Genomic DNA, 24878 nt, shown 5'->3' with positions numbered 1-24878 from the left:
AAATTATAATAGAGAAACGCAGATCTGGGGAAGGGTACAAGACCACCTCAAAGGCACTGAACATACCACAGAGCTCAATGTAGTCAATAGTAAAAAAGTGGGTAAAATATGAAATCACAGCCATACTGCCTAGGTCAGGCCACCCTTCTAAACTTAGTCACCGGACTTGTAAGAGAGGCGACTGTGATGTCAACAGTCACTCTGAGTGAGCTGCAGAAATCAGTGGCTGCAACTAGAAATGAGGTTCATGGCTCCACTATTTATGGAAGAGAGGCGAGGAAGAAGCCGTGGCTAAAAAAAAAGCATATTCATGCCCATAAAGACTTTGCAAAGCATCACTTGGAAGATATTGTAAAGATGTGGAAAAATGTATTGTGGTTGGATGAGACTGAAGTGGATTTTTTTGGCCTGAACACTAAGCAGTACATACTGCATAAATCTAATACTGCACATCAGCGAGGTAACACCATCCCTACTGTAAACTATGGTGGACGTAGCATCATGCTGTGGGGATACTTTTCAGAGGCAGGGAATGGAAATGTGGTCAGGATTGATAAGAAGATGAATGCTGCTAAGTACAGAGATTCTGGATAGAAATCTGCTAGCCTCTACCAGAAAGCTTAAACTGGGGAAGAAGTTCATCTTTCAGCAGGACAACAACTTAAAGCACACTGCCAGAGTAAACCATGGAGTGGCTTCAAATGGAAATAATTGATGTCCTTGACAGACCCAGTTGAAGTCCTGAACTTAACCCAATCGAACATCTCTGGCAAGGCCTCAAGAATGCTGTCCACCACCATTCTGGCACAGCTTGAACAATTTTGCAAGGAGCAATGGCCAAATCTTGCTCCATCACGTTGTGCAAAGTTAATAGAGACTTATCCAAAAAGACTACTGGCTGTACTACCTGCAAGAGGTTGTTCAAATAAGTACTGAGCAAAGGCGGATGAAGACTTTTAAACTACTAACATTTCAGTTTATGTATTTTTAGTTTTTCATGCTTTACAATTTCCCTGTTTTTTGGCCTCTACTGTGAATAAAAGGATCATGTGATTCGCAAATAAAAATTCTCCGTTAAATTAATCAAAATCACTGGTTTTAATACTGAACAAAGCGTTGTGGGCTAAATACTTTGATAAGGCACTGTATGTCCTGAATAATTTATACACCTCTATGAGATCACCTTTCAGTTTGCTATGGTTTAAGGAATAAAGTCTTAGCCTGCCCAACCTCTCCCTCTAACCACGTCCAGCAACATCCTCATGAATCTTTTCCGCACTATTGCCAGCTTAATGGCATCTTTCTTACATCAGGGTGACCAAAACTGAACACTATACTCCAAGTTCAGACTTATCAACTTTAATTTCCTGAGAATATTTACCCTCCTTCCAAAGCACTTTGAAACATCAAGTGCTGGTCAGTGCTTGCCCAGTAACACCACACTTCATCTACCTGCCTATTTCATTCCCCAGGATTAGGTCTTGCACTTTCCCATCCTGAGTAGACCTGTCAGTGTATTGCCACAAAAAGCTCTCTTAAATGCACTTTAAAAATGCTTCATCTCATTCTTTCACACTAAGGAGATCCAGTTAATATTGGGGAAGTTGAAATTCCTTAATGCCACAGCAATTTTCCTCTTACACCTCTTTGTGATCTGCTTACTTATCTGCTCATGTCTCCTGCTAACTCTTGGGAGGCCTATATAGTGATCTCAGCAAAGTGAATGTACCTTTTCTTTTGGCCACATTTAAGGATAGTTCTCTTTCTATGTTTTTACTAATATTATATAAATTGCATGGATATAAATACAAAGTTCATAAGGATACAAGTAATACGAATTACATTACATTTAAATCACAGTAAGATGATCAAAGATAGTTCTAAGATATCTTCTATTACTGCAATGATGGGTCTTCTTGATCAATAATGCAATGCCACACCTCTTTTGTTCTCCGCTCCATTGTGCCTGAAATATCTATATAAAATATTGGTTCTCTACTCTGTCTTCTCTACTCTCATGGTTTGTCCTCTCAGTGCTTACTGTTTAGATATAAATATGGTAATTTGAAAGTAAGCTTCTAGCACCAACGCAATCTGTGTTGACAATCTGTTCAAAATCTACTCATCAAAAATTATCACTGGCAATTTCATTTGTGCTGAAAATTCAAGTAATTTAAAATTTATAATAATAAACCAGACAGAACAAAATATATATGATTAATAACAATAACTTTATCCATTAATATTTCAAAATATCATTTTACTATACTCGAAGATTTTATTCTGAGTAGGACCAGCTAAGAAAAATTCCTTCAAAAGTGAAAACAAAATGCTGTTTACTGGCATAACCTTGTCAACTCTCAAATTCTGCGAAAGACCCAAGGAAAAATGAATGAAGGACTGATTGTATGGCATCAAAAGAAAATAAGTTCAATTATTTTTTTAAAGTCACTAAGGGGCAATTCAAAGTATAACAGTGCTTCTGGTTCAGCTCAAATTAGCCACACATTCACAGCTTCAGTAGGAAATAGGATCCATTGCCTCTGGTTTGTTTTCAAACTTTACACATACTTGGTGGGCTGGTACATAAAATTTATAAGCTCCCTGAAGATCCTAAGCCTGATAGATGACTCATTCACACTCTTGATATCAGCCAAAAAGTAGGACCAATACAATTGCTCTCACTGTCTGTTGTAAAAAAAAGGAAATGGAAATGGCTCTGATACACATCACCATTCTGCAAAGATCTTATGGATTAGTTTTGATCCTCTAAAGTTGAATAGAATTTATTCTTGACCATTAAAATCTAGAACTTGCTTCCTATGTTATTTCTTTACTCCCATTTCATGAGGCTGAAGAATCTAAAAGCTTTCTCACAGGCTGCTTTAAGACAGATTTTCCTTTGCCTATTAGTTAACACCACCAAGAAAAAGAAAGAAATGGTCTAAAAGAAGTGAATAAAAAGGAACCAATTCAAATGATATCTTGACCACTAGTGCTTACAAATATCACCTCATCAGAAATTACGGGAAGCTGCAGTGCTTTGTGAATACAACAACTTCATGTTAACTCTATCCCTACTTAGAAAGAATGCACCCATCAGATCTTGCCAACCCATATGTGAAAGGTTAATAGTTGATGAATGAAAATCTTAGTCTGGCAAGATAGAAAGTGATGTCAATGATTATATAGATACGTCCAACAAAATGTTAATCTTGTATTTAAAAACTGTAATTTCCATAACTTCTTTTCTCGGTAAAGGCGCTGCATTACCACAACCATGATCAACCCACAGAAGCTGTACACATCTTTTACACAAATGATGCTGGTAAGTCCTAAATGCAAATATGGGATGGGAAATTCAGAGAGTCTACCACATTGTGGTCAATTGCCCTACCCACTACTCTTCTCCTTTCCATTATGTTGAACCTAGCACTTAGCAAACTTGCACAGAAATAGAAATGTAACAGCAGATTGTTCAACTAGATTCCAGCCACACTTATGTCCATTTCAAACATTTAAATTACTTCAGTTCACATTTCCGTAGTGAGGGCAACTGACTCATTAAAAGGCTCTGTACTTATAGCTTCATCCTAGACATTATATATAAAACTTTTGTACTCAGGCCAAAAATCATATTGCATTTAACATTAAGAATTGCAGCATAGAGCAGCCCAATCAAGTAAAATAATTGCCTTAAGTATAACTGCTGGGTTATTCTTTCTCATTAATTGTCTTTATTTTAAAACTTTCTTTAAATCTGCATACTTATGTCCTGATTATTATTATCAACGTGAGAATCAAAGGGATTTTCGACATTTAAACCTGCGAAACTTTACATTAGCTTTAATACAACCGCAAGAAGAGCATGACGATCAGAGCAAACGGAGATGCTATATTCCGCTACATTTGCCTAATAAAAATCTGAACCTTGATCATTTCAATTGATCTGATATTCAAAGCACTTTACAAGAAATAATTACAAATTTATACTACACTGTGTGTGCAGAATGTTTAATGATTTTAGACTTAACTGGCCAGTTCTAATTTTGAGATGTTTTTCACCAAAATAGTTCTTATCCATCGACCACAAACACATTTTAAGCACCTTAATACTTAACTATCCTTCAACCTTTTAAACTCAACAAAGTACAAACCAAATGTAAACATCCATTCAAGAATTAACCTTTTTAGGCCTGTCATTGTTTTAGTAAACCAGCATTGTTGTAGCTGCAACCTTATTCACTGTCACCAACACCCCAAGCTGTTATGGAGATGTTGTGCCCAAATTTGAATATAGTACTACATATAGAGTGAGAACTATACCCTGCTCTATACAGTATTACTTCATCTTTTATGTATTCCAATCTGGTAAAAATAAAAATTAGCATTGCATTAGCCTTTATGTAACATTTTATACCTTTGATGAGTATACCTTCCAGTTAACAATTATTTTTGCTAGATTGGTTAAATGAGAAATCTAATACTTAATGTCTAATCTGTTTCTCGGCTAGATAAAGACAGATTCTTCTACTCTGTTATTTTTACCTCCTAATAGGATGAACTGACAATCTTGCATGAACCGCATACAAGAAGTAATTTTCAAAATCAGTATCAAGAAAACGGATCAATTTATTTAAGGAGAGCTGTGATTCCTTACAATGCTAGAAATCAACGGAGATTAAAATATGTCTGAGCATTTAGTTACAACTACATGTAAAAATGGTGAATGAACTGATTAGCCATTCTCCATCAAAAACAAGAAGCTTTTCAATAACCTTGCATGAATGTCATAATTAATCGGGAAATACAATTACTCTCTGGAGCAAGTCATCATTATGCCCTGTGAATTGAAGTTCCTGTCCTACTTTTTCCCTAAAGTTTAGAACATATATAGAAAAATGTCTGCATATTTCAGAAGAGATATTGTTTACAAATAAAAAACTTATAGTTCATATTTATATGTGTTAGAAATAGATAGTGTAGTGTCAGTAATTATATGCATTACAGTTTCTGTTTCACAATACATCACTTCCTCAATTCACAATTCTATATTCAATACCTACCTGGTTTCACTTGCATCCCTCTTCTCACGAACCTTCAGCCATTTCTTCAACAGGAAACGTTTTCGACGAGGGGAAGCACTTGGCGTTGAACAATTTGACCATGGAGTATCCTCATCGCTTGAGGGAGTGATTTCAATCGAAGGAAGCTGAAGGTACTCCTTGGCTATTGAGCCACAGTAAATACTGTTCACCATTTGTTCCTTCTCACTCTGAACATTCTTCCAACGTTTCATTTTGAAACGTTTTCTTCGAAGTGTTGGAGTTGATGATCTTGACCAGGCAACACTGACTGAAGATGAAATCTGTACAGCAGGAAGCTGCAGCATATCAGTCATTTCTATGATTTCAGCAAGATTCCTTTATGAGCCGTTCAACATAGTTCTAAAAACAGTCTTAAACAAATAATAATGAATGCACACCAAAGACACACCAGAAACTGGTAAGTGTCACCATGAAATCAATAGGAAAAATCAATGAATCATAGGGTTAGATCCAGTACCTTTCCAACTTACTTATCTGTGGTAGTCCTTTTAGGTAAAATAGGGCTTTGTGCAGTCAAACACTTCATATAAATTGAACTTAAGATTTTGGAAGTAGTTGTCTTTCTAGTTGTTCGTGAAATTGAAATAATATAGCTGGAACTTCTTTGCTGTCCTTTAGGCCTCCTGAATGGACAAACTGTCAGCAGCAAGCTATTAGTAGGCTGGACGACTACAGACCCAAACCATTTGAGTGCAGATACTGTAAACAAAAGTTAAAAACCAATCAAAATCACAATGGGAATAATATTGTTTATTTGAGCAGCAGCGATTATGAAATCATTAACCACCAAATCTCAGATCTGCACAAGACCATCATGGTCTCAATTATTTTACACAACTTTTCAAAATGTAATTTTAATACATGCAGATTTGGAGAAATATTTAAAAATGTGACTAACCAGACTGCATAGATACTGTATGCATCCGCTAAACCACTTAAACATACAGTACATAAATGAGAATTGACTAATTAGTCATTAAAAATTTATTACAACACATATTTATAATATATTTGAACATTTTGAAGAAACAACACAATTCTTTGCTGACATACCAGTGTTGTGATTCAAAATTATTGAAGTTTTTTTTATTCATTGTGTGTGTATGTTTGGTTGGTGGGGAGGTGAGGGGGTGCAGGGGAATACTGAGACATTTTTTAAAACACTCACTTGAAACTTTTTAAAAATATTATTTCAAAACAATTGAATAAAGTATATAAGTGAGCCTTAATTAAAACAGTTTTACATGCAAGGAGAAAATTTTCTGGATTTTTGATCTTCCTCAAGATAATATGCAAAATAACCCCTATTTGAATATGTCCTCTTGCTGAGAAAATACTTATCAATGTAGGGCACAAGACCATGAAACTGAATCAATCCTCAAAATAAATAAAATCTACAATAATGAAAATATTAGACTGAGATGAGGATAACCAACAACGTTCCAAGACTAAGACTGAGACATTTCACTGACAGAGGATAGATGTACAAATGAATAAATATGACCAGGATTTTATATTAGGTTTATTTCTCAGCTATATTGAACATTGGATACCGCACTTCATGCCGTGCAAAAAATGTTGCATTCCCAAAATGGCAGTCTCAGAAAGGATAAGCAAACAACTTAATCCGCATTTGGAATGTGCATGTTAATTCTCAAAGTTTGCAGCAATGCTGAACTAAAAGAATTTCCATCATCAAAATACAGTATGCTCTCAGACATCTGGCATCCAAGGGGAATGGGGTTGCCAGTAGCAAGAATATGCTTGTGTAATGAAAATTGCTCAAAAATTTACTCTTTATATCACACTAATATTCTATCATAACCTTTGGGAAGAAGCACATGGCTTTGTGATTTTCATAAAGTTTCTTTGCTCTTTCAACTGGCATTAGCCCTGAAATACAAATGCTCTCTGATCTCCTTAAGGAATATCAGTTATATAAAGCATGATCCAGATCAACAAGCTTCGCTGTATTCATTATATACATTTAACCTTTTATCCCTTTAAGTTTAGGAAGAACTCTTCAAATTTTCCACTTTGTGATTTAATGCCATGCATTATTGAGGGACCGATGTTGAATTTGTTCTCAGAACAATTTTCACCTTTTTCCAGTCTAACATATTTACATTTTCTGTTTCAACATGCTTCTACTTTGTACATTTACTGGGAGTGTTCACATCTGACACAGTGGATAGTTGAGCAAAGTAGCTTATGGAACACAACTGGAACAAACTACAACCTGCAATCACATAAGGGACTGAATTCAAGCTGCTGTGTTGCAGGTTGACGGGAGGTAGAATTATGTCAAAACCCAGAGAGCAAAATTTAAATTTGAAAAAAAATTATGAAATTGCTTAACGTTCCAGCTAACTTTTGCCAGCTGAATGAGAATTCCAGATGAACAAGAGCTTACTGGAATTGCATTCTTTCAAAAGAGTAACATGCAAGTCCAAAACTCAATGGAGAAAGAAAAGGCTTTATAAATGTGCATGATAAAATTGTAGGATCAACAGCACTTACAATCCCCATTTCCAGAAAAGTTGGGATATTTTCCAAAATGCAATAAAAACAAAAATCTGTGACACGTTTATTCACATGAACCTTTATTTAACTGACGAAAGTACAAAGAAAAGATTTTCAAAAGTTTTACTGACCAACTTAATTGTATTTTGTAAATATACACAAATTTAGAATTTGATGGCTACAACACACTCAACAAAAGTTGGGACAGAGGAATGTTTACCATTGTGTTACATCACCTTTCCTTTTAATAACACTTTTTAATCATTTTGGAACTGAGGCTACTAAATGTAGTAGATTTGCAATTGGAAATTTTGTCCATTCTTGCTTGATATAAGACTTCAGCTGCTCAACAGTCTGTGGTCTCCGTTGTCTGATTCTCCTCTTCATGATGTGCCATACATTTTCAATAGTAGATAGAACTGGACTGGCAGCAGGCCAGTCAAGAACACGCACTCTGTTTCTACAAAGCCACGCTGTTGTAGCCCGTGCAGAATGTGGTCTGGCATTGTCCAGCTGAAATAAGCATGGACGTCCCGGGAAGAGACGTCGCCTTGATGGCAACATATGTCTCTCTAAAATCCTAATATACGCCTCGGAGTCAATGGTACCTTCACATACATGCAACTCATTCATGCCGTGGGCACTGATGCACCCCCATACCATCACAGATGCTGGCTTTTGCACCTTACGCTGGTAACAATCAGGATGGTCGTTTTCATCTTTGGCACGGATAACTTGACGCCCGTTTTTTCTGAAAAATAACTTAAATGTGGACTCATCTGACCACAGCACATGGTTCCACAGTTTTTCGGTCCATCTGAGATGAGCTTGGGCCCAGAGAACTCACCGGTGTTTCTGCATAGAGTTGATGTATGGCTTCCTCCTTGCGTAATACAGTTTCAAGTTGCATTTCTGGATGCAGCGACTGACTGTGTTAAGTGACAATGGTTTTCTGAAGTACTCCCGAGCCCAGGTGGCTATAATTGTCACAGTAGCATGACGGTTTCTTAGGCAGTGCCGCCTGAGGGCTTGAAGATCACACGCATTCAACAGTGGTTTCTGACCTTGCCCTTTATGCACTGAGATGTCTCTGAATTCTCTGAATCTTTTCACAATATTATGGACAGTAGATGTTGAAAGACCTAAATTCTCTGCAATCTTGCATTGGGAAATGTTCCTTTTCAACTAACAACTCCTCACGAATTTTGGCACAAAGGGGTGAGCCACGACCCAATTTTGATGGACGCTACTCTTATACCCAGTCATGATACCTCACCTTCTACCAATTAGCTTGCTTAATGTCGAGTCTTCCAAACCGGTGTTACTTGAATATTCTGTGCACTTTTCAATCTTATTTTAACTCTGTCCCAACTTTTGTTGAGTGTGTTGCAGCCATCAAATTCTAAATTTGTGTATATTTACAAAATACAATTAAGTTGGTCAGTAAAACTATTGAAAATCTTTTCTTTGTAGTTTTGTCAGTTAAATAAAGGTTCACGTGAATTAACATATCACAGATTTTTGTTTCTATTGCATTTTGGAAAATATCCCAACTTTTCTGGAAATGGGGTTTGTATTAATAAATGCCAAACCTACACATTGAAAACTGCATGATGGTACACTAATTTTTTAATAAAGCATATTGTAGTCTTCTGGATTCAACATACATACATATAACTAGTTTAGAAAATTAACAATTCCAGCCATTTCATATCTAATTTCTACTTTTCACTTTTATCATCTTTCATAATAAAGTTTAATGACATTTAGTTTGTTCCTCTTTTACACTTGCGTATTGGAACCTTGATTGTGTTTTGGGATATAAAACTAACCATAATTTTATTTTTAATTAGGCTAATGGAAAATTTAAGCTGAGGCTATTCATAAAATAAGAACAACTCACATAAATGACTTTGGTGAGAAAATTTGCTGTGTGAAATTTCTTTGTATTAAGCAAAATTTTAATATCATAAGCAACCAAGTTGCCCATAACTCACCCAGTATAACATCAGCTTAAATCAGCTGATTATAGATTTCATTTAAACAGAATTATTTGTTATTAAACAATTTTCTAAGATATTTGAAGTTATTCCTTGTAATAGTTCTGAACCAAAGGCACAGCAGTTGTCATCTCATTGGCTCTTCACTCAACCCTGGAACATCTGGACAGCAAAGATGCATACATGAGGATGCTCTTTATCGATTACAACTCAGCATTTAACACCATTATTCTCCTCAAACGTCATCAATAAGCTCCAAGGCCTTGGCTTCAATACCTCCTCATGCAATTAGATCTTTGATTTCCTTACTTGTAGACCCCAGACAGATCGGATTGGCAACAACATCTCCTCCATGATCGCCATCAGCAAAGGTGTACCACAGGGCTGTGTGCTTAGCCCCCTGGTCTATTCACTTTACACCTATGACTGTGCATCTAAGCACAGCTCCAATGCTATATTCAAGTTTGTTGATGACACCACTGCTGTGGGCCAAATCAAAGATGATAATGAATCAACATACAGGAGGGAGATTGAAAATCTGGCTGAGTGGTGCCACAACAACCTCTCATTCAATGTCAGCAAGAACTGACTATTGACTTCTGGAGGAGGTTCATGAGCCAGTTCCCATCACAGTATCAGAGGTGGAGAGGGTTAGCAGCTTTAAATTCCTGCTTGTTACTATTTGAGAGGATCTGTCCTGGACCCAGCACGTTAGTGCAGTTGTGAAGAAAGCATGTCAGTGCCTCGACTAAATTAGGAGTCTGCGGAGATTCTGCATGACATCTAAGGCTTTGACAAACCTCTATAGATGTGTGGTGGAAAGCGGTGATTGCATCACAGCCTGGTATGGAAACACCAATGCCTTTGAACGAAAAATCTTACAAAAGGTAGTGTTCAGCCCAGTACATCACGGGTAAAGCCCTCCCAACCACTGAGCATATCGTAGGAAAGCAACATTTATAATCAAAGATCTTCACTACCCAGGCCATGCTTTTCTCTTGCTGCTGCCTTCAGATAGAAGGTACAAGAGCCTCAGGATTCACACCACCAGGTTCAAGAATAGTTTCTACGCCACAGCCACCAGGATCTTGAATAAAGAGGTTAACTACACTCACTTGCCAATCCACTGGAAATGCTTCCACAACCAATGATTTCACTTTCAGAATTCTTTATGTCATTACCTCATGTTTTTGTTGTTTATTCCTATTTATGTTTGCATTTGCACAGTTTGTTGGCTTCTGCATTCTGGTTGATATTTCACTGATCCTGTCATAACTTACTTTTTTATAGATTTGTTGAGTATACTCACAGGAAAATAATTGGTAGGGTTGTATATGGTGACATATCTGTACTTTGATAATAAAATTTACTTTGAATTTTTTAACTTTGAAACAGGAAGATAACAATCAGAATGAAAGTTTGGTAGACTAGATAATAGAATTCTCTTCCAGACATCCTGCCACATAAATGAATTGGCAATAGAGAATATACACAAAGGAAAAATGTTTTAAAATTAACATTCAACTGAAGGCAGTTTATACATAAACAGAATTCCAAGCACCAATAGAAACGAAAAGATTCACAATTTGTTTGGAAAACAACATTATCCCTCATCTCTGATTAATTTGATCCATTGAGTATGGTAATTATTCTACAGTCCAGCATATATTCCAACTGCTGCAGGACACAACATTTTTACAACTTTCTATCAAAAAGTACAACAAATCCCAAAACAAGATTCCTCTCTAACTTTACTCCCCTTGCTGATATATTTCAGAATGCATCATCTCATTTAGCAAAGAAATAGAATAGATATTGAAACTACCACAGAAAATATAAGAAACTAGTGAATACATCTACAATTGAGCTGAGGAAAATGCTTCAAGAAAGAAAAGGAACCCAAAGGTATAAACCAATAACCCCCTCTCCTATTCGTCATTCTGAATCGATATTGGATAAATCCCACATACTTTATATGCAGAGTGTTTTTCTTTTCCAGTTACTCTTCTGTTGCTACCTCATGTTACTTGGTAACCCAATTATTCTGTAAATTACTAAACTACCTGAGATTCTCACATCAATCAAGGATTACTTTACAGGCTCCATAATAACCACACACAAGTTTTCAATCCTATTCAAACCCTGCCCTTGCTGACAACTCATGATTTACCTTCTTGCCTTCTCACTGAAGATCGAATTTCTGTGTACAACTACCTACAGTGTTAGAGATGTAGAAGTAAATCCTAACACCAAGGAGACCTCTTCTACTTTGAGGACGCCGTACTTCCTCTCTATTGCATTACTTTCCAATAGTTCACAGCTACATATCATCTCATGGGCATCACATTGCACAGTGAGCTAAAACTACAGCCCTAAAAGTAATTTACTACCTAAACTATTTGATGGTATAGAACATAATCTATTCACTCGCACAGCAATTGGCTTCTGCAAGTATGTTTACATTCAAGCTATTGAGAACCAAAAACGTGTTACTAAATAGAATGATATGTTGTCACTGAGCTGCTGACTAGGATCTGGTCTTATGTGTTCCATTAGAGATAAAACACAACCAACAAGCTGATGGAAAATGTGTTCTACTGACAGCACTGAAATTTAAATGAACCAAATGTCAAGGAAGAGAGCTTATTGGTAAAGGAGCTATGTTTGACAACTTACTCATTTAATAATAGTTTTAGGCAGAAATCCCATGTACCAACCAGCCCACTTCTCTGGTGCTCCTTACATTCAAATTAACAAAAAAAAAGAAAAATAATTGCTTGTTCAACAACACATCCTGGAAATTTATACAACACGGAAAGCACAGATTAGAAATTTGAACTTCTTCACTGACATTTTTTTTCAGTGTTACAGCTAAATTGTTACTTTATCCAGAGTAATGATGGTGCTAAACTGTGACTCCTTTGCTTGCATCTTCGGAAACAGCTCTATTTTCATCTTTAATATCTCTATTTTTTCCCTTTCAGGGTTCTTTTGAAGACCCTGACCTGGAGTTATATGCTGACTTCAGTTCTTTGCGGGAATGGGACCCACTCTCAGGGTTTCATAACTGGCCGTTGTTCAGCATACCAAGGGTTCAGCCTAGGAGTCCAGCTCAGATTTGGATGCCTAGGATCTTGGGGCTCTGGAGACGGGTCGAATGAGGGTCGGTGTCACGGCAGAAGACCCGTGTGTCATCAGGGAAGTTGAAATACCTACAGCTGTGTGCCTGGAGACTCGAGATCTTTAGGCACAGAACTTGAAAAAAGTAACGTAAGGGACTTTTAACATCGTAAACCAGCGAGTTGTTTGTTATGTCTCCCCGCTTGCTGGGAAAACAGAGACACCTCCTTCTCCCTTATTAGGGAGAGAGAGAGAGAGCCTGTGGTATGTCATATACTGGGTGAAATGCAAAGTCTTTGAGGCAACTGCAAGTCTGTATCCTTGCTATTGCTTTACTCATGCTTGAGTGCTCAGTGGCGGGTGCCGATGCTTTTTTTTGCTGGTGGGGGAGGGGGGGGGGAATTGTTGCTTTCTGCCATTTATGCATGGGAGGGCAGCTGTGGGGGAGGGGACTTCGGAGTTCTAACATTTAACTGTCAATTCTTTGGGGCACTCCTCTATTTTCATTGATGGTTGCGAAGAAAAAGCATTTCAGGATGTATATTGTATACATTTCTCTGACATTATATTGCACCTTTGAACCTTTGAACAGATCACAATTTCATGATGAATTGCTCCATCAGTGGGATTCACCCTCAAAATTCCAATCATGAATCACGCTTTTGAAGATGATGAGTCAAATTCTCCAGTAGATCCCCTCTAATTCTTCATCTGCATTCCTTCCAGACCTCCCATAAATCTCATGGAGTACATAAGGACGCCCCTATCTTGTAGCATGTTTTAGCACTTAAAATATTGAACTCAAATATACTTCAGAAAAATTTTAGCTCCACCCAAACAGTAATGGTATCCCAATGGTATCTTGCTTTGTGTGGGCACGATGTGTGCTCCTGTGCTGGAAGCCTGTTGGAAACCCCTGCCCTAGAAGCCTGTTTTACGTAACTATTACAAATGTCTTCCAGAAATTTACAAATATAGACATAATCTACAGCCTTCACCATCTTCTAGTCACTGTCAGCTCTTTAAAGTAGTATAATGTTTATAAAGCTCACTTTCCTTCCTCAAATATGTTGCTGACAGTCTTGAGAAAAGGGAGGTTACAATGAAAATAAGGAGAGGGCAAATGGAACTGATGTCATTACCCTTCTGGGATCTGGCATGGACCCAATAAAAGAAAAAAAAGTTGACCCTTTAAATCCATTTGTTGATTTTCTCATTACCTATACTCCATAATATAATCTGAATGAGTATAACCTATGGCAATGACACAACTGCCCTCTTATTTCTATGTCAAGTGTCTGTAGACAAAACGCAAATATTTGAAATAGGAGTCAGAACAATTTGATGATAATCATTCCTAAGTTCAGATCACATATGTTCACAGAGAGAATAGTAACAAAATTGCTGTAGTTCTCAACTGCTTTGAAGTTTATTAGATTATTTTATCTCATTCCCCAAAAAATATGAAAATACCAAAATAGTTACCAGCTTTGTGGAATTATTCCTGTTTTTCTCCATTTAATTTCAATTATTTAACAAAAATACTAAAGTTGTCTCTAAATTAATTTAGCTGAATGCAGTCTGCGGTGTTGCATGCTTGTCTTCAAATCTGACATTCTTTATTTTGTATTTTAGTTGCCCTAGTGTTCTTTTGGACTTCTTCCACAATCATAATTTCCTTTTAATAACCTCACCAGTGAAATAAAAAGCAATTTATTCAGAATCCTTGCTTCAGTTTTACTTTAATCTTATTTTGCTTTTTCCTTATTTCTGTATTTGACATATTTCTAAATACATTGATACTTTCATTTTATCTGCCGTTTCCCCAATTGTTTTTAATCTTTTTCCTAAATTAATTGTTCCTTTTGCCATTATTGATTCAAAGTATTTACACCACTTTTGCCAAGGTATAATTTTAACTTCCCTTCAAGTTCATAGAAAATTTTCAATTCAGCAACAGTCCTCTGAATTTCAGTATAATGCATGATTTAATATGGCCATGGATGATATTTTCTCAGTGACACCTTCCTGTACAAATCCCCAATCTCTGATACTCTTTAACAATGCCAAAATCTATCAGCTTCTCTGAAGTGTATTAATAATGGTTGGGGGTCACCGTCTTGTAAAGATACTACCCAGAAAAAGGCAATGGCAAAACACTTCTGTAGAAAAATGTGCCAAGAACAACCATATTCATGGAAAGACTTTAGGTTGATTAACATCATAGTAGAAAGTCAACTTGTCAGGTGCAGCTATTAAAGTGTGCCCAGTGTAGATGAAGCCCTCTACTTGTCAAATCATCTGTGTAAGTAGCCCCATGTGTTTTGGATGGATTTTGATGATTTGAGTAATTTTAAAAAGCAGGAATGGCTATAAATTTTTAGAGTAAACAATTAGAGTGCACCTGTTGGTGCTTTACACAATTCCATTAATTCCAGAATGGTTCCTACAAATTGAAGAGTAGCAAATGTGAATCTGATGTTTAGGAAAGAGGAAACCGGAAACTATAGATCAATTGACCTGTTTTCATTTGTAGGGAAAATGCTAGAACACTAGGAAATGGTTACAGGGCACTTAGAAAATAAAAAAAAATAGGATTTCACAGGGTCAACTTGCATTTATGAAAAGGAAATCATGTTAGAATAATCTGTTAATGTTTTGAGGATGTACCTGTTGCAATGTGAGCATTATGAAAATAAGTTAATACTAATTAGGATAATGGTAATATAGCAATACTCGCGCCAGGGGAAGTTGTTTGGGGGGGTTGACAGGGTTGGGGGGGGGTGGGTTTACTTCCTCTCGTCAGGTGTGCATGTGTATAGCTCCTCTGCCATGTAATACGGTTCAACGAAAGCCTCTTTTTGTAAATATCAGTTTTGCCATGCCAGATTAAGTTGTTCCTTTGGGCGTGAAGTTGTCAAGTGGTCCTTTTTTAAAGTAGAAGTTACCACAGTAACCAGCAAAATACATAAGGGATCTGGTATTTTTGACTGAAGACTAATGAACAAAAGTTAGGCATGTTGAGGTTGGAGTAAAATACTGGTACAGGTTGAGGATTAATTAACAGAGAGAAAATAAAGCTCAAGAATAACCTCGTGGTTTTGGTATGTGTACCTACCATTTTAAATGTGCAAATTTCTGGCTGATTATTTTTCAGGTAATTATTTACTGCTCATTTTCATAATGTACAAAATTAAGTAGTGCAGAAAGAGAGGGGAAATATACTGAGGAAGTGTTCATGGGCTCATTATCCATTCAGAAATCTGATCTTAGAGGGGAAGAAGCTGCCCTGAAACGTTGAGTGTGTGTCTTCAGGGTTCTGTACTTCCTCCTTGATGGTAGCAATGAGCAGAGGGCACATCCTGGGTAATAGGAGTCTTTAATGATGGATGCCACCTTTTGAAGGTCCTGGAGACTGGTGAGGCTAGTGCCCATGACAGAGCTGGCACAGTACAACTTTCTGAAGTTTTTTTCTGATCATATGCAGTGATCCCACCATATCCCATAGTGATGCAACCAGTTAGAACGCTCTCCATGGCACCCCATTTGCACATCTTTGGTGACATACCAACTCTCCTCAAATTCCTAATAAAATATAGCTGTTGCCGTGCCTTCTTTGTAATTGCATCAATATGTTGGACATGGGAAAGTTCCTCAGAGTTGGTAACACACAGGAACTTGAAACCGCTCATCCATTTCACTACTTCACTCCTTTATGGCTCCTCACCACCATCTGAAATTCTGCCAACAATAATGTGTCATCAGCAGATTTATAGATGGCATTTGAGCTGTACCTAGACACACAATCATGAGTGTAGAGAGAGTAGAGCAGTAGGCTAAGCATGTATCCTTGAGGTGTGCCAGTGTTGATTGTCAGCTAGGAGAAGATGCACAGACTGTAGTCTCCCAGTGAGGAAGTCAAGGGTCCATTTGCAGAAGGAGGTACAGAGACCCAAGATTTAGAGCTTGTTAATTAGAACTAAGGGCATGATTGTGTTGAACACTGAGTTGTAGTTAATAAACAGCAGCCTGACTTGGGTATTACTATTGTGTCCAGGTGATCTAAGGCTAGTTGGAGAGCTAGTGAAATTGCATCTGCTGTAGACCAATTGTGGTGATAGGCAAATAGAGTGGGTTCGAATCCTTGCTTAGGCAGGAGTAGATTCTAACCATGATTAATTTCTCAAAGCACTTCATCACAGTAGATGGGTGTGCCACTGGGCGACAGCTGTTGAGGCAGCTCATTCTGCTCTTTTTATTTTGGATCCTCTATATTCATGCAATGTTTCTCTAGCATTAACAGACATCCTCACTAGAATAAAAATTCAAACATTCTCAGAGCTATGGCCAGCCAAAGAGGATACAACAAAGACAGGTAGCAGATAGCTACAGCTACTCACAAGGCAGGCACAACTTGCAGAGACTGGCAGTGAAGTCAGCACAGGCAGGGCAGTGGAAAATAGATTACTTACAATCTGCACATGTGCCTGGGTTGGCCAGTTAGGAGCCAACAGAAAGAAAATGGGCTATGAGGCAAGATCTGAAACCTGGGCAATATGCTGACCATGCAGAAATTTTTGATCTTCCCAACTCAAGGATAGGCCATGCATGGTTTAAAATCTGGCTAAGGTCAACTTGAGACGTTTGCACTATACACTTAAATGGCTCTATGAATAAAAATTATTGTGCTTTGCAGGTACTTCTTAATTTACAAACATTAAATTTTTGCATCTCCAAGAAAAAGACCAACTTTTTGGAAAACCGGTCTTCAATTTACAACTCTATCTCACAACAATGAATAGCACACATTCACTGTGCACAAGAATATATTGTGCTAAAATTACAATCATAGAGTTGCCGAGCCTTTTAGATTTATGACATTAAATCCTTTTTTTGTAAGAATTCATCCTTTCCTACATTACCATTGTATATTGACAACTTCTGTGGGAGATAGATATTTTATTGATCCCAAAGGAAATTACAGTATCACAGTAGCCCATGATGGTATCAACATGCCACACCATTCTCCGGAAGAATCCATCACAGAGCTATGAATTCCAAATGCAAGATGAACTCAGACAAAAGACATAAAAATACACAATAATCTTTCTTGCTCAAAGCTGGATACAAGGAAAATCATACATTTAAACAAGGAACCGACAGCACAAAAATTGGCAATTATTTTTACTGTTATTTAAATGGAAATAAACACACAGTCTCAGGTTGAGGGATGTAGAAAGGAGAATGCAAATTATGGTACTTCTGTACCCCATTCAATTAATTGTTACAAGCAAAATCTTTGCTATCTAGCATTTTGGAGTAAGTAGTAAGTAATCAGACAACAATTTTCTAGGTTGTCAAATAGAGAAAAACTGTCAAAGAAATGCACATTCTGTACAATTAAGATAATTTTAAAAGAATTGCTGGGGATCATGTCACTCAATCTTTTGCTCTTATTTACTAAGTTATATATTGACAATCATTTGTTATTGTGATTCTCAGATATATGCTGTGCCACAGGTTTAATTGTGCACAATCTGCCTCAGATACAAATTAAATCCTATTCTAAGAAGTCAATAATATTTGTTGATGATGGTGAAGCCTGAAGATTTTCAGCTTTGATAACTGATTAAAATAGCCAACTTCTTAAAGCTCCCAGTGTAAGTTATACACATATATTTGTAGATCATTTACTAAAGCAGGTGCTTCACTCACTGCATTAAACTTAGCAGCTACTGACAAAATAGTCAACAGCTGCTTCAATACTAAAAACACCAGTACTAAAATTCCTGTACTGATTATCCAAGAACAAGAATATCCTCTTTCAAATTTCCACCTGCCTAGTCCAGAGGAGATACTTTTTGATTCTCAGTATTTGGTTTGATAGTATTCATGTCAATTGACTTTGAACACTTTATTATATTAGAGACACCAGATAAATTAAAATGATTCAATCTCCAAAGCTTTGAGGTTGAGCATTCCACAGGTTCATAATAACTCTGAGAATAGAAACTCTTCCTTATCTTTGTCAGAATCTTATGTTTGAGTAAGATTCCCTGTTATTCAGCTTACCAGAGTGAGATAGGTCAACTGGTTAAAAGCTGTGCAAGTAAGTACCTGCCCCACCATTTAGTAAGGCATTGTTCCCAAGTCCAACCCAACTCTGGGTAAAAAGAAATCTGGAACTAAGGTGGCAGATTGCACATTTAGGGATTCATTTCAATTAATTAATTATACTTAAATACTGGAGGCTTCATAAACAGTAGCACATTATCAAGATAATATGAGCAATATAATTTATGTAATTTCTTCCAAATAAAGTCTTTAAAAAACTTTGAGTTTTAATGTTGTGTAATGCTACTGATCTACAAATGAAACTTTAATCCCAGAATTTCTCTGAACAAATCAAGTATTAACTTTTGCTCAATTCAAACTAAACAATCTACCCTCATTCTTCTACTAAATAATAGCATTAAGCTGAAAGGTCATCAATTGGTAATGAGACAATGAGGAGATGCAGAAAGTATACAACAGCTCTGAAGAAAGTATTTAGGCATTCAGACATGTCACCATTTTAAAACTACACTCCCTACATTTTACCTCTTTAGCTCTATCACAATCTCATTATCAGGAATACACCCTTCTAATTTAATGACATGATTGGAGGGGGGGGGGACAGGTGTTACACCTAATGCATCTTCTAAATTGATGTTTAAAATAAACATCAAGATACTGTGTAACTTTTCAAGATAGTGGACTCCATACCTGTGCAGGAAAAGCGAATTTTGTAAAAGTCCAACTTATTTGTCTCTCAATGTTGCATATGTAAAAATATCATTTATTATGACATAATAAAAGAAACTCACAAATAAGCAAAGTTTAGAAATATGAAATATGCTTGACAGATATCATAAGCAATAAAAGTTCACACTCAATGGCACAACCTAGGTACAGAATTAACACTCAATGGCCACTTTAATAGGTACATCTGCTTGTTAAAGCAAATATCTAATCAACCAATCACATGGCAGCAACTCGACATGGTCAAGAGGTTCAGTTGTTATTCAGACCAAACAACTAGAAATCTGTGACTTTAACCATGGAATGATTGCTGGTGCCAGATGGAGTGGCTTGAGTATCTCAGAAACTGCTAACAGCCTGAGATTTTCATGCATAAGTTTCTAGAGTTTACAGAAAATGGTGTGAGAAACAAAAGGCATCCAGTCACTGGCAGTTCTGTGAGTTAATTAGCCTTGTTATTGAGAAAGGTCCGAGGAGAATGTTCAGACTGGTCCAAACTGACAGGAGGTGACAATAACTCAAACAGCTATGCATTACAACAGTGGTGTGCAGAGAGCACCTCTGAACACGCAACACATCAAACCGTAAGTGAATGGGCTGCTACAGCAGCAAAAGACCACAAACATGTACTCAGTGGCCACTCATTAAGTACAGTAAGTACCTAATAAAGTGGCCACTGAGTTTAGTAGCAGCTGTACTCCACAGTCAAAAGTTGGCTCCATTTTCATGAATGAAATTGATATTTTACAAGCACGGTACAATGTGCAGACACTAGGATATTTAATTTTTTAATGGAAAATGAGAGAAAAGTTCTACTGAAGAGTTCAGTGATGCTATCTTTATGAAAATAGGCATGACAAATTTTGACAGTTTCCCAGAAAGACTCAACACGTATCAGAATTCCAGTAGTATTGCACGTGAAATAGCATGTATCTCTTTAAGTACCACTTGAAATCAGTTATTAACAACTGGTTTCCTCCTGTCTAGTTAGCTGCTATTCAGAAGAGAAATGACGAGATATTCAATAATACTGTTCAGATGCCTTAGTGAATGCTAGGAAATATCAATCAGACACTTCATGAGAATCCATAAACCAATCCTAGAACAGGCTTGAGCAACACACAAAATGCTGGAGGAAACTCAGCAAGTCAGGCATGCCTGTGCATGTTGCTCAAGATTTCCAGCATCTGTGGAATCTCGTGTCTAGAATAGGCTTTAATCCCTTCACCAAAGACACCTTGCACTAAATGCAGGCTCCTCAGATTGTCAGCATGAGACCACATCTTGGTACTTATACTTATTCAGTGGCGTATCTAAGGTATGGCAGATATGGCATGTGTCCTGGGTGCCACTCGAAGGGGGGCGCCACTGAGCAGTTTCTATTATAGTCAGACAAGCCATTGTCGGACAGTGAAAAAAGAGTTTTCTTCAGATGTATGCTCTGTCTTTGATTATCATGGGTGAAAAGCACTAGGATAGCCTTAATTCACAGCATTGTGTAAGAAGACCATGAGACGTTTCTTCATGAAGAAGAAGGAAAGTGAAGCTGAAGGACGGAAGAGACGAAAGTTGAAGGCGGAGGAAGCCAAGAAGTCAAACAAGTTCTTCATGCCCTTCTTTGAAAAGCCCAACATAAGTAGTACAACACTTTCCATGGAGTCGCCTGCACCTGCTATAAGTTTGTTAGAATCTAAAAATGGATCAAGTACAAATGCGTCACAAGCTGAGGAGAAAGTCAAGTCAGATAATTCCGAGTGTGACGAGATTATGTGTGAGGCTACCACAAAGAAAGTGGACATGACAGGAGTGGAAGACGATGGTGAGTTTATTGACGAAGTTTTACCTGACAAGATTGAACCTGACGACACTGAACCTAGTTTACTGGATGGTGTCAAACAGCATGAACTGTCATACCAGAAGTGATTGAACAGCATGACATTGGACTTCTGAAGTTCGACATGGATACTGGAAAAGCAATTCTGCCTGATGCGTTGAGAACAGAAATAATAAAGCTGGGTTTGAAGAATTTCCAGAACAATGAGTTACCTTTCCTACCAACAAATAACCGCTCAATGAACAAAATTTGGTTCAAGAGTAAACTGGGAAATGGACGTGGAGAGGAAGTGCCTCAGTCATGGCTGGTCTAGTCCCCTTCTAAAAAGTCTGCATTTTGTATCTGTTGTCTTCTCTATTCCCAGTCAGACCATCAATCCTCATTGGAGCAGGAAAGTGGATTCAACCATTGGAAAGCACCTGAAAGGATTAGTGTTCATGAAAATGCCAAGAATCATTGGGAATGCTTCACACAGTGAAAATAAATGGAAAGAAATTTAGCTGAAAACAGAGGAGATATTGACGCAGTATTTCAGTCACAGATTGAGAAGGAAAAGCAGAAGTGGTGTGATATCTTGACGAGAATCCTTCACTACATAGAATTCCTTGCAACTCAGAACCTGGCTTTGCAAGGTCACGGGTAGTCAGTTCAGCTAGACGATGACTCCAATTAGGAAATTGTATGGAATCCAATACAAATGCTCAACACAGCACTTCACATTATCTGTCAGTAATTAAGGCCAGATGCTGTTTCCAAGGTCTTAATTAAACATATTTCACATCTGTCCAATTTTGCTGTAAAACAGAATGATTGCTTTTAACTATTTAAAAAAAGAACAAAAGTCTTCAGCAGCAAAGAAATTAGCCTGGATCAACTAAAAATATCTTCTTGCTTTACAACCTAGAATTGATCTTTTGAAATCAGCTTTCCACTTCAAATAACATGAATTCGTTTCACTATTCATTGCAATTTGCACTCTTTCTCCCAAAATTACAATTACTTTTAAAGAGCTTCTAATTTCATCATAAAATAATAAAGATAATTCTTAAAAATAAATGGCTTGATTAATTTAATCTGTGATCTTTCACACATTCAGTGAAACTTCAGAATATAACATTAGCCTCCATTGCGGTTCCTACAGCTTTATCATATGCCACTGTATATTGTTCGCAGAAAAGCAAACACTGCTCTGTGATCTCAATTGTTAAAAGTTATGTTTGCACACATTTGTAAACTTCTTTAATTTATTTATTTCACAGAATCAATTTTAACACTACGAAGATGGGGCTATATTGATTTTTTTTATGTCTGTGAAAACACCTGTGACACAGATGAACTTTGTGTAGTTAAGTAATTGGCAACACAATTCTAGCAATTCTAGCAACTCAAAAAAAGGACCCAACACAATATTTTATACACAGTGGGGTAAGATCTAAGTCACTTGACCAAAACTACTGCAATGTATTCATCCAGTTTTTATTCAGCCACAGCTATGGGCAGTACTGAACACATGCTGCATTTAGTTAATTAGTATTAATCTGTTTTAAAAGGGCAATATCTGCATAATTACAATATGATAGTGTTTCTACATTATAAATTTACACAAGGATGAAAACAACATCATAGAATTAGGAGTGGTGAACAAAGACAGAGAAGGAAAACAGAAGAGTTAATTGGAAAATGGGATTTGTTTCAAAACCAGGTGAGAAGGGAGATGATGTGCAGGAAGCGTAAGGTCGGAGAAGAGGATGGTGGAGTTTGGTAGAATGCAGTTCGTAGGTGATGGGTAGAAATGGATGGGAAGAAAAAGTAAAAAAGCAGATGGCACCAGTTTTTTTTTTAAGGAGGTGGAGATGGAGATAGAGATAGAAGCTAGAAGGTGTCAACTGGAGACACAAGACACTGAAACCAGCTGAGAGAGGGGAATTAGAGAGTCAGTAGGTAAAGTGTGTTGGTGGTGACAGGCAGGAGGAATTGAGTAAGGAAGAGGGGCATGAAATTACATTACAGGGGCCTGAGGGGGGAGGTACAGTAAAGTTGAATGAGAGAACCTGGATAGAACAGAAGGAGACAGAAAGGAGCACGGGAGATGTGGAGTTACCTGAAAATGTCAAGTCCATTATTCACACCAGGAAGCTGTAGACTAATTTGGCAGAAGATGAGGTGTTGTTTCACAGGATGCATTTGACTGAAGTAGTAAGTGGCGCACGAAGTGGTGTTTAGCTCCGAAGGGAATCATCAAATATTCCCGTTTAGGACTACGACAGCTGAAATCCACAGTCACAGCCATGGGTATTGGGTATTCAGTAATCAGCATCATATTAAGACTTTTTTTAAAAATTCGGTCGATACTTAAAATCGACAAACCTCAGACAGCAGACTTGGATCGTAAGTGCAGTTTCCCTTTAAGAAAACAGAAGTGTGGATGATACACCAGTCTACAGGTACAATTGAAACACAAAGGCATTAGACTTCCATTCCTGACTATCCTGCTGGAAAATGAACAGTCTCTGGAAAATAAAACTGAAGGCCTCTGAGCAAGATTGTAAAACCAGAGGGTCATCAGGGACTGCTGTATACTTTACTTCACAGAAAAATTGCTATCCCCCTTCATTTCAGATGAAGCACTGCAACTTGATGGCTTCATCATTCTCCAGAAAGACAGAACAGCTCAGTCGTTTAAAGGTAGAAGAGGTTAAGTATGCTTTATGATTAAACTCATCATGGTGCACAGATGTGGCAGTTCTGCCTCAATCCTGCTCACCCAACCTGGAACTTCTAGCAGCCAAATATCGTCTTTTTTATCTGCCAAGGGAGTTTTCCGCCATCATTCTGGTAACTGTGTATATTCCACCTTTAGCCAACATCAAATAAGCACTGGAGGAGCTGAGCAACATAATCAGCTTGCACGAAACTGCGCACCATAATGCTTTCCCTATCATTGCAGATTTCAAACAAGCCAGCTTGAATAAGTCTGAACAACGATCACCAACATATCACCAGTGAAATGAGAGGAGCCAACACACTTGATCACTGTTATACTACCATCAAGAATGTTTACTGTGCCATCCCACACCCACTCTTTAGAAAGTCTGATCACCTGGCTCTGCTTCTAATCCCCAGCATATAAACAGAGATTAAAGACTGTAGCACCAGTGGTGAGGATCAAGAAGGTATAGTCAGGGGAGGCAGAGCAGCACTAACAGAATTGCTTTGAGTCAGAGGATGGGTCATTATGCAGGGATTCACCTTTGAGTCTGAATTAATACATTTCAGTTGTCACTGACTGCATCAAGACCTGCGTGGATGATTGTGTGCCTAATAGAACATACCAGTCATACCCAAACGAAAAGCCGCAGACTATGAACTGGGAGGTTCATAATCTGCTGAAAGCTAAATCTGTGGCATTCAAGATCGGTGATCCAGGCCTATACAGGAAGTCCAGGTGCAACCTATGGAAGGCAAAAAAAACAGTTCTAGGTGAGGTTCAAG

General features: G+C 37.5%; 1 protein-coding gene and 1 long non-coding RNA gene across 13 annotated transcripts in view; one reads left to right on the top strand and one right to left on the bottom strand.

Moving 5' to 3' along the window:
* The window catches only part of LOC132385195 (protein Aster-B-like), a 406923-nt gene that overhangs the window by 340790 nt on the left and 41255 nt on the right, over positions 1-24878 (bottom strand). For 4 of the 12 annotated variants that reach the window (XM_059957067.1, XM_059957066.1, XM_059957068.1 and 1 more), the window contains exon 1: positions 5067-5208. The exons of 5 other annotated variants lie outside the window; for them this stretch is intronic. The gene's annotated coding sequence lies outside the window, so the exon portion shown is untranslated. Of the gene's footprint in view, positions 1-5066; positions 5209-24878 lie in introns of those variants that run through there. 3 more of the 12 variants (XM_059957072.1, XM_059957090.1, XM_059957073.1) reach the window with 2 other exon arrangements.
* Positions 3235-14474, top strand: LOC132385196 (uncharacterized). The gene is made up of 2 exons (XR_009509108.1): positions 3235-3328; positions 12616-14474. It is a non-coding gene; the product is annotated as an uncharacterized LOC132385196 (long non-coding RNA).

This window comes from Hypanus sabinus, chromosome X2, assembly GCF_030144855.1.
Source record: "Hypanus sabinus isolate sHypSab1 chromosome X2, sHypSab1.hap1, whole genome shotgun sequence".
NCBI lineage: Eukaryota > Metazoa > Chordata > Chondrichthyes > Myliobatiformes > Dasyatidae > Hypanus > Hypanus sabinus.
The sequence above is the reverse complement of the archived record's forward strand: the minus strand, read 5'-3'. Positions and strand labels throughout refer to the sequence as shown.